This window comes from Gymnoscopelus microlampas (assembly GCF_963454915.1).
Source record: "Gymnoscopelus microlampas genome assembly, chromosome: 19".
Taxonomy (NCBI): domain Eukaryota; kingdom Metazoa; phylum Chordata; class Actinopteri; order Myctophiformes; family Myctophidae; genus Gymnoscopelus; species Gymnoscopelus microlampas.
In genome coordinates, this window is record NC_139956.1 from 12,953,752 (window position 1) to 12,964,883 (window position 11,132).

At 40.6% G+C, this 11,132-nt stretch overlaps 1 long non-coding RNA gene across 1 annotated transcript; it reads left to right on the forward strand.

Moving 5' to 3' along the window:
• Nucleotides 1–10,451: 10,451 nt before the first annotated feature.
• On the forward strand, nt 10,452–10,895 carry LOC311035005. The gene is made up of 2 exons (XR_014599667.1): nt 10,452–10,602; nt 10,669–10,895. It is a non-coding gene; the product is annotated as an uncharacterized lncRNA (long non-coding RNA).
• Nucleotides 10,896–11,132: the final 237 nt, after the last annotated feature.

An 11,132-nucleotide genomic window follows, 5' to 3' on the forward strand; every position in this document is an offset into this window, starting at 1 on the left:
ATGTAAGACACCAGAGTTTGAAAAACAGACAAAAGCTCTGTGTGACTTCTTCAGTGGTGAAGAGCTGTATTTACAGAATACATGTAAATGTTTAAAAAAATATATGTTTGCATCCAACGAATAGTGAGTCAAAACAGACAAATACTGTACTTTTTCTGTATAACACTTGATACAAGAAATGCAATTTAAGGCACTAAAGAACAGCAGGGTATGTGAGTGTCTCCCTATCGGAGTGCTGGTAAAGGTGGATTGACTTGCTTGGAGACATCATCAATGCCCCCTGAAATGTGAAATTAATATCTGTATCTTCAGGCTACCAAGAAGAAACAAGTCTAATCGCCTTGTGCGGCAAGTCATTTATTTATATATCAGATTTATGCCCAAAACTCTATTTCGGAGCTGACATCTGGGCTTCAAGCACCAGCGCTCCAGTCATGGCGTTGGAAAACCGATAAACTGATAATGGCATGTCCCAATAAACTGTAACATTGTATTTTATAGTGAGTTAGTGCAAATTAAACATGCCTGAAGGTTTCTCATAGCTGAACGTTCAAAGCTAAATCATCTGACATTATGAACAAGAGCGTGCTTCCATATAGATGTCATGTACTGTATAATCATCTTTAAATTATCATCTTTAACCATACAAACGAGTATGTTGCCAGGTTACATTTTCAATAATAATATTACAACATTTATTTTCAATAGATTCTACAAGCTCACAATGTGTCCTGGTGTGACATGTTGTGAGCTTGTAGATCAGCTCTTTTTTGAACTATTGTTTTAACTGGGTGATTAAATCTCAAGAAAATAAATCAATCAAGTTAGCATCCATCATATGTTCCCATAGGGGTCAAGGTTCAGAAACAATACTCCTACACTGCCAGCAACACAGTATTATATATATATTTTTAACTGCTTCAATGTGTCGGTGTACGAACAGCTCACTTCCTCCAACGCATGCTTCTCTGTAAAACCTTTTGACATCTAAAATGGAGGTGTTATGTCTTTAGGCAGGCATTAAGACCATATGGCTTTTCCATTATAAATGTGTACGGTTCCAGTGATGTGTTGTTGCCTTTCAGCCTGCTATACCACCTTATCAGAAAGGGCAAAAGAGCTCATATTCTACCGAGGGATTCCCAAAGTGGGGTGCTTGAGCTGCCTCTAGGCCCTGGAGTCTAGGGGAAATGCGAGAAGAAAACATGTAATGGGGGTTTAATGGACGTAATAATTACACCGTTGCATTGTAATTGTTTTCAAATGGGATTATTCATGAAGTAAAAGCATTCAATTAAATAAAACATTTCCTTTGTAAACTTCCGTAAAAGTTTAATTCAAAAATAAATACAAACTTACATTTTAATAATTCAGTTCATGTACCCCAAAATACACTTCAGCTACAATTTCAGTAATTTTAATGATGGTAGTTTTCTTTAATTTAATTTTGCTTAATTAGGACAGCATTTCGCCATCTTCTCTCGTGATGGCTCTCTGCCAATAAGCCTGCGCATGTGTCCTTGCCATCACACATTTAAACTACTTGTCTTTCAACCTATTAATTTGGGCTTAATTCATCCCCAAAAATCCTACCATGTTGGCAGGTACACCCTATTACTTCCTTGATTGGGGTCCGTACTTGGTCTCCCCTCTACAGCAAATCTCTTCGCCAACAATAGTCAAACTACCTATCACCTATTTTTGTCTGAATGTTCATCTATTTTTCTGAATGTTTGCCTTTTATGACATGGTCAGAATAATGTTTCTAGTGTTCATACATAAACAGCTGTGTTCCCTATTGTTTTACAACAAGAATAGTCATCAAAAGATGTTTTGTCCTCACTAATCCACAGCCAGAAGACCCCCATCCCAGAATTCATTTGAATACCTGGAGGTCAAGGTTAGAATGAGCTCCCTTTTGTGTGCAGGAGCTCGGGCAATTGGGCAACTGTGTGGCTGTTTGAGAAAGACACTGTGGATCCATTTGAATTTCTCTGACAAAAGACAGGTGTATTTTCCCCCAAAATAACCTGTTGAAAAAAAATATTCATTGAACATCACACAGCCAACCCTGTCCATGATCCATCAGTTGTCCACTTTCAAATTCATTTGTCGGTTAAAAACGTATTCAAGCCCTTTTCACCGACCTGAGGAAGCAACATAACACTTTCACGTTAAGCCTTGGATCATTTTAATTTGATTTAATTGTTAAATTATTTGAATTATGACAAGATATGAAAGGAGAAGTGTGGGCCTGATCGTGTAACATTACTGCACTATCACATGAAACTGAGACACACTTTACTGAAATGGTCAACGACTAAACCTGACTTGATATCTATCCATATTATGGCGTAGCCGGCGTAGCTAGACTATATGTGCAAATTTTGTTTTGCACTCGCAGATTCGTCTGGTCCCAGGCTAGTTGTATCCTACTGACTCACCTGCCAGTGAAGAGCCCCCACCGAGAGGACTCCTCCCGCCCCAACACTCCCTGCTGACAGGTGCCGCCCCATTCCATAGGATTGCGTGCAGTGACAATTATCACCCTCGCCGCATATCTGGAAAACTATCGCCTGGAACCCCACTGATTTTGGTTGCCTTTCCTCTAGCGTCATCCTTGGATCAAAAGTTCCACTTGCACACAAGATTATCTCATATGATCTCAGAGTCTAACTTCCAGATTATTGCCATAAAACCTGGACCAGCACCTCCACCAGGGGCTTATAGAATCTTAGTTGTGTTCATAGCCTGCTGACGAGAACAACAATATTGGAATTTTAGATGCATAACTATTCCTCTGACTCCCTATAGTATATACCCCCCCCACACACTTCCAGCTTCCCTGTTCCTTCTCTGCCTCATTTAATTCAGACTCTCTCTCTCTCTCTCTCTCTCTCTCTCTCTCTCTCTCTCCCCCCTTCATTCCTTTGCTCTCTGCATCATCAGCCCCCCTTCCCTCCACCCACACACCACCCCCCCTTCACACTCTTTCACTATCTCCCTTCAACAGAGGGCACACAAGCGGAATGTTCTGGGCGCCTGCAAAGCGACTGGCTTCCAAGCCCATACATCCAGTCGGGCCAATGTGTTTGCTCACACAATGTCCCTGTACACAAAGTACACTTGTGACTGCTTGCTTGAGTTGTCAAATACAAATTAATGGCCAGCGGGAGTGTTTGAGCTTCAGTGCGGTTCTATAAACCTCATTTCCGGGGCTTTATTTTCTTTGCGCAACACATGGAGAGAAAGAAGGGAAGACAACCCTTTCAGCGTTTTGAGCTGACATCATAGAAATATGAAATAGAAAAATGTAGTTTTTTTTATTTAGGTTTTCTTTTTCTTTTTCTTTTTCTTAGCAATATCTATGCAACAATGGGAGAGGAAATGGTGCCTTAAATTGCTTATGTTTTGTCACTCCGAGACGAGAGAACAGTGCAAGCTGTTGTTTTGGTGGAGTCCCATAATGTTGACTTTGCCCACCCCCCCCCCCTCATTTGCTAATGGACCATTATTGTCTTCTTCCCCTGCCAAAGTAATGGACATGACTTATGTATCGATCTGTGTAATATTATTATAGTATACATATATGGTACATACATAATATTACTGTTATCAAAGAAGTGCAGATACATGGCCTCCCTATAAAATAGGCAAGACATGGGACAAATAAAGTCTAAAAGTTGGGACGCCCGCTGGCCTAGCGGTCCAGGCGCATACCACATATAGGCTCTAATGCATGTTTGGGTGGTCTTTGCATTTAATCCTACAAAGATATATGAGCTAATGAAAGCAGTGCATTCTTTTATACAATTTCAGCAAGTCCCTTGGTGGTCTGGTGTACAGTAAAACCTTCTCTGACCGAAGGGAGAAAATGAACGTTAAGTGAACTCAAGGCCTTGCACATCTGAGCGAACATCCAATGAAACACAAAGGGGGGAAACGGTGTGCCTCTGGGCACCTTGGGGAGATGCATGGGGCCATATTTTGAATAACTGTGCATGCAAGACTGCTCATAAGCATTTTTAAACAGTGAGGCTAAACCTGGTTGAAAACATTATGCCTCGCCACAGGAATGCTGTGGCTGCACCATTTGTCGGGTTATTAGGCTTAGCGAGTATGTTTACACACCCATGACTGAGAGACTTGGCTAATGTTAACTGATTACAGTATGTCAAAAATGAGACCCAGCCAGTTGGACAGATACTGTCCATCGACTTTCTCTAGTACGAAAGAAAAATATAAAAACGAATTTCTAGTTGATACACACTAGCAACCACACTTAACTGGCACAGATTTCTGAGCAAATAAAACCAGTATTTGCTTTCATGTCAGGTTCTTGCCAGAGCAAAGTGTGCCTTTGAGAGATAGAGATGGGTTTACTGATGGTCAACTGCCCTTCAGGGAGCAGAGCTTTTAAATACGCTGGGGTCATTTACCGTTATTAGAATTAAGTGCTACCCATGTGATCCAGAGCTGCATCTCATATTGCATGGGGATGTGCTTGGTTGGTGTCACCATGAGGTCTCATGGTTACAATCCCATTTATTTTACAAAATGGCACTGTTTACATAGATGTGACATGGTGCCACCACCCGCGATAATAAAACTTTACTTTACCTTACAATTATAGCAGTTAATATTGTTTCATATTCATTTCTACACAGAAATTGGAGGTGCATTCACTCGAGACAATGTGACTGGTTGTGGATAATGAGTTGCTTGTGCAGTGATGGAAAATAACTAAGTAGCCTACATTTACTCAATACTAGACTCAAGTAAAATGTTTAGGTACTTTTACTGTGCTTTAGTATTTCCATTTTTTGACTCAATTTTGATTATTATTACAAAGCATACAGTATATGAACAGTTATGCCCTATTTTATACTTAGGCGTTGTAAGCTTGTAGATCTGCTATAAAGAAAAAGATAAGTGTAAATATTTTTGACAAATTTGAGTACTTTTACTTTGAGACAGAGTATATTTTGATGCCAATACTTTTGCATATTATGCATACAAGACGAGCACACCAGTGCCTCTGTGTTGTGGTCTCTCCTCATGCAGACATCACCGTGGTCACAGAGCAGACACACACGTGAAAGGCACCTTTGCTGTGCGCCATACGCCCTCCCACTTGTTCATTTCACAGCCCGTTAATCATTACTGTGATTATTTAATTAAATAGCTTACTTTTTCCTACTTTTCCCCCATCCCCCATTTGCCAACAAAGACTGTATGGTTGCCCGTGGCAACAAATGCGCGTGGGCAAGGCAGGGTTGGCGACACATCACCAGAAGCAGTGGTGGAAAGTAACTACTGTTAAGTACTCTTACTCAAGTTCTTCACTTAAGTACAATTCTGAGGTACTTTTACTTTCCTTGAGTGTGTATATTTTTGCAATATTTGCCTCATTACATCTGAGGCAAATATTGGGCTTTTTACTCCACTACAATTATTTGAAAACTTTAGTTAGTTAGATCTACAAGCTTACAATGTGTGTCCATTCCATGCATTGTGAGCTTGTAGATCTGACATTTTCAAAAAAGTTTGACTTTTGAAGTACTTTTTCTCAAGTAAAAATGATAAAGACAGGACTTGTTGCAGAGTATTTATACATTGCGGTATTGCTACTTTTGCTTAAGTAATAATCAGAGTGCTTCTTCCGCCACTGACCAGAGGAAACATCTGTGGGAGCGAGGCGTTGCGGCTGGCTCACGTGTCGTGTTTCCGACGGGACCACAATGGGGTTTGCGCGCCAGAGAAAGCTGCTGATGCAGGCGAAGTTTCCACTCGGCTTCATTGATGAAGCTCACCTCGAGGACAACAAGATGCCCCGCCGCACATTACGAGAGTCCATCTGCAAGACGATTAGCAGGGTTATCGATGTATGGCCAGACATCTTCTTTTTTTTTCTCTTACTCTCCAGAGCTCGCTGCTGGTTAGGCCGGGCAACACTCATCAAGATTAATAGCCATGGGAGGAGCTAGTTAATGGCTGTGTGATCTGAGATTGGGGATGGGGGGGGCCTTACAGTCTTTTGCATGACTGTAACGGTTGTGTCACCATGCAGGTGTTCTCTGTAAATCACGGACAGCCAGCCATGTATCAGCTCTGCTACAGTGCTAGTGATCATTTTAACTGAAAAATAGCCTACTACCACATTCTCACAAAGCATTGTTCATGGAGATGTTAAAGGTTTCATGACATTCAGTTTTACAACACATTTAAAAGTATTTATCATGGTCCTTCAAAGGTGTGTTAAAAGTTTTAACTGAAAAATCCACTCCAGTGATCCATGGCAGGATTTTTTCAACTGCAATGAAAAAATAAATCTTTGCCTGCGGGTGTCGCTGTTGAGGGATTTTGACTGTCAATCATCGCCTCTGCTCCACCCCCCCCACCCCCCCACAAAGCAATGGATGGGGGGGGGGGGGGGGGCGGGGGGGAGGTGCGGAGAGGAGAGGGGGCGGGATTAATGGACTGTGACATCAAAGTCCAGGGGCCAATCACGGATTTCTTTTCAGCCTAATTATTCAGAAAACCCCAGACCACAGAAAATCCACTGAATGTTCAAAGTTCAGTTTTTTGGGGTCTAATTGAGGTCATAAAACCCCCCAAAAAAACATAAAAAATTAAAAAAGTGAAAATGAATGTCATAGAACCTTTAAGAGCATTTAATAGAATAATCAAATAATTAATGATAGATGATATAATATATGATTATAGAATAATCATATATATATATGGGAGAGAGAGAAAGAGTGAGCAGCTTGTGAATAACTACTGTGGATCTATTGGAGTACAGGTTGTTTCTTACAGTACATTTCCTGAAAAGTAACCGTTTTGGACATACAAGGTTTCCATCCGACTGCGACGATATACTCTATTATAGCTGTTGAATGCTGTCACCGTCTTTGTCAACTTATAGATAAAAGCCTTTATTGAACTAACTTGTATTCTATCTTTCAAAGAGGCCCTTTGATGTGACAAGCCAAGGAGCCCCAGGGCCCCGACAGAACTTCTGAAACTCTGTCCGATATAACTCAACTTCCCGGCCTGTGTCCTCTCTACGTCTTATTGAGCAGGTATTGGCAGCTCTTCAGAAAAGCCAGGCCTCCAGGTGCATACACTCCAATAGCGCTCCATTCCTCTCCATTAATTCGTCATCAGTATGGATCTGTCTTTTGCTGATGCTGGCTCACTCGCACCCTCTTGGCCCCGTCTCGTTGCCGCGGACGGCCCTGCCTGAATAAAAATGAAGCGAGCAGCTTCCATCATGCCACTCATAGCGCCATTTGTTTGAGTAAAACACACGGGTCCATTATTGGGGTGTCATGACGCTGTGTGTTTGGAAGGCGACAAATCACCTCGGGCTGTCGCCCAGGCAGTTTGCAGCATTACTCTCGGTGGAGGGGAACGCTGTTAATGCTGACAAACACGGGAGAACCAGGGCCATTTACTAAACATCCATTAAGCATGTGCCAATACGCCGCCAGTGGCAGAGCACTCTTTCTCGCACTCTCACAGGGCCATGTGTTTGCATTCAACGACCCCACATGAAGTCTCTCGTCCCTAAGAGGAAAGGGAGGTTTATTATGGGGAAGTGGTCATTTGTTGATTGTGGTTGGAAAAAAGAAGCCAGCAAACTCTGTTACTCAGACGTTTTGCTCAGATTCTTCAATGTGTCTGTCTATCTGTCTGTCTGTCCACGCATCTGTGCCTTTATTTATTTCTCTGTCAAAGGGTGGTGAGTTGAAATGACAGATGATTGATCCCATGGTGACCCATTGTCCTTGTGGTCTCTCCCACCCACATCAGTCACAGGGATCCACAGCGCAGGCCACCAGTTCTTGGCTTTTGTGGAATGCCCAGGGAATGCTTTCAGTGTGGTTTCATATTGTTTTCCGTTCTGGACTGCAAGGAAACGCACAGACTCCAAAACTCTGGCTCCTGCCTAGGGCTCTAGTTCAAGTTCATTAAAAAGCCTAATCAAAACACAGCAATAATATAATAACAAGTAATGCTAATTTGCTAATTCTTTCTTCTTTTTTTTTTTATTCATGACCAAGAGACCATAACAATACACCCTCCTGGCCCGCATGAAATATTAAAGATATGATCGCTGGCGACTTCCAAATAACGGCTCACTTCATTTGAATTCGGAGGAAAATGTAATTTATGACTTTACTCAGAACCAATTTTTCCATTCTAATTGTTGATATTGCCTGAGGGCACTTCCCTTTGTTGGATTTATAATTAGGTAAATGAGTGAAAATTATTCCCCCCTTTTTTACCCCCAGGAAGTCAGGTGTGGAGACACGTTTATTTCCTCAGACAATTGACGTCCCACGACGTGTGCGACACACCATTAACTGTTTGATATCTTGGATTTCCATAGTTGGCTGTCACAAAAGGATATCTGAAATCCATTTTTCACCGGGTTGCTTCCTTTTTTAACCCTGTAAGACCGAGAACGCATCTGTGTCGTTTTTTAGGTTTCTTTGGGCTATTCAAAAATAGCAGGTCTACAAGCTCATAGCACGGCACCGAGTGCCGCACTATGAGCTTGTATGTCTGCTATTTTTGAAAAATCAAGAAAATGTGTGCAAATCTTTGAATATATATTATTTTAAAGCAAACACTTTTAACTGAAATCTTTGCTTCTGGGGGGTCCCTGGAACAACATATTTTGAGATGGGGGTCGGCGGCCAAAAGCATATCATTTTGGGGGTCCTTGACATGAAAAAGTTTGAGCACCACTGATATAGAAACATACGTTTTTCAGAATACTGTTGGGATTTAGACGACATTTGTAGAGTCGGCTTCAGGTCTTAATGGGTTAAATTATTATTACGCATGACGCCATAGATGGGGTGAGACATTTTCAAAATGAACATGCAGCGGTGTATTATTAACTTTGACATTTGCTGACCTGTTCCCATGTGAAGAGTATGAAAGGTCTTCTTTGAACAGACAGCTCGAGTCTCATAAATATGACATTGAAGCACCTATGGCCAATTCTCAGTCTGGCACAGCACACTGACATATATCTAACACTGCTAATTTGCACATTTCATGCATCATTAAAACATCAGTTCAGAGGAGTGAGGAGAAGGTCATTTCAAACTACCATGCTGTTACAAATGGAGTGGAATCAAGCAATCATTGATTTGTTTGGAGTCGAGAAAATGAGGATGTTCTGAGCTAAGCCTTAAAGTGTCAGCATTTCAATTTAGAGGACCAGTGCATGTGTACCGTGTGTGTGTGTGTGTGTGTGTGTGTGTGTGTGTGTGTGTGTGTGTGTGTGTGTGTGTGTGTGTGTGTGTGTGTGTGTGTGTGTGTGTGTGTGTGTGTGTGTGTGTGTGTGCATACAATTTACCGTACATACGGTACATCTCTGGTGTTATACTGCAAGTCTTTGGGAATCTTGCTGCTGCAGTATGCCATTCATGATTCATTCTCCCATTCGGTTAAAGAATTGTTATGATCGTCATAAAAACTGACCATGGATCAGTGGTTAGACTGGTGTGGTAACAACGCCTCACCACAATAGCATGTTGGAGACCATGCATGACGGCCACTGAAATGGCATATGTAAACAGAACTCTAAACATTTTCTCCATAGAAACTGTAATTATGGGTTATGGCTCAAAATCGGTGCATTCATGGCAGCTGTGACTAAAAGCAGCCTGTCGTTCAAGCCGGCAAGTAAACCCGGTTTAGTGGACGGGTGGAAAGGCAATGACCATGGATTAGTGTCAGGTGAAAACATTCTGTAATGAACTCTTTAGGTTCCATTATGCATTCACACAGAGTTTTGTCGTGCGCTTATAAGAGCAACAAATGCTTCAAAGTACAATAGAAGTGATGTCTACCATGTTTGGTGTGTTAATCAGGTAGTTCAAATACACACAATAATATACTGCAGTGGCGAAAAGTAAGTACATCTACTCAAGTACTGTACTTTTGAGGACTTTTTACTTTACTGGAGTGTTTCTAATTTTCAATACTTTTTACTTCTACTCCACTACATCTCAGAGGCAAATATTGTACGTTTTACTCCACTACATTTATTTGACAACTTTAGTTATGATTAGATTTGGATTATTATTACAAAACATGCATTAACCACTTCAGCCCTATGCATACTTATGCTATTTGAAAAAATAGCCGATCTGATATTTTCAAAGCATTTTTATACATTTGGAAACTTGTGAAATGGGATGTTCTGCAAAATGGGTACTTTTTACTTTTACTTTCAGTACTTCAGTAAGTATATTTTAATGTGAATACTTTTGTACTTTTACTTAATGTACATTTTGAATACCAAACTTTTATTTGTACTATTTCTACATCTAAAACTCACAAACTAAAAGAATATACAAATATCGTCGCCTTGCTAAACTAATGGCCTAAGTCATTTTTTTGTTTTTCAGGAATAATAAAAAACTGATCCAAAACAAAACTATATGATATTTCTTAATAATTTCACCCAAAATGTTTATAACAAATTATGACTATTTAAATAGAAATAACACTGTCTGTCAGTTATGTAACATAAGAGATTTAAATAGGTTTAAATAGGATTAAATCTGATTTACAGTAGGCCCCCCAAAAAAAGCAAAGAAATTACAAAATGGCCTAAATCAGTAAATTATTTGGCTTAAGTCACAAAACCATGTGACTTAGGCCAAAAAAAAAGCCTATTTTGGCCTAAGTCACACTAGGGAGTTAGACCATTATACTAAAAGGGGAGTGAACAGCATGATCCTTTTCATTTAGGAGATGGGCGATTTTACCAGAGGTGGCCAGTGTCATGAAGAGCTGACTTTGGCAAAAATATCATTTTCCTCAAAAAATTACTTAGGCCATTAGTTTAGCAAGGTGACGATATGTTGCTTACTTGGAACAAAGGAAACCAACATACACAGTCACAGAGAAGCTTTGAAGATACTCCTCCTCAAATGTTGTCAAGTTACGGGCTACTTACTGTAAAACTAATGTTTTCTTAGTTTATCGTGATGAATTTTGATACTTTAAAGCCGAGGAAGAACATCAGGTGGGTTGCCGCAAATACTACAATTAAAAACTGAGCAAAATGTGCATGGCATAGGCATATCATTAACACTCAG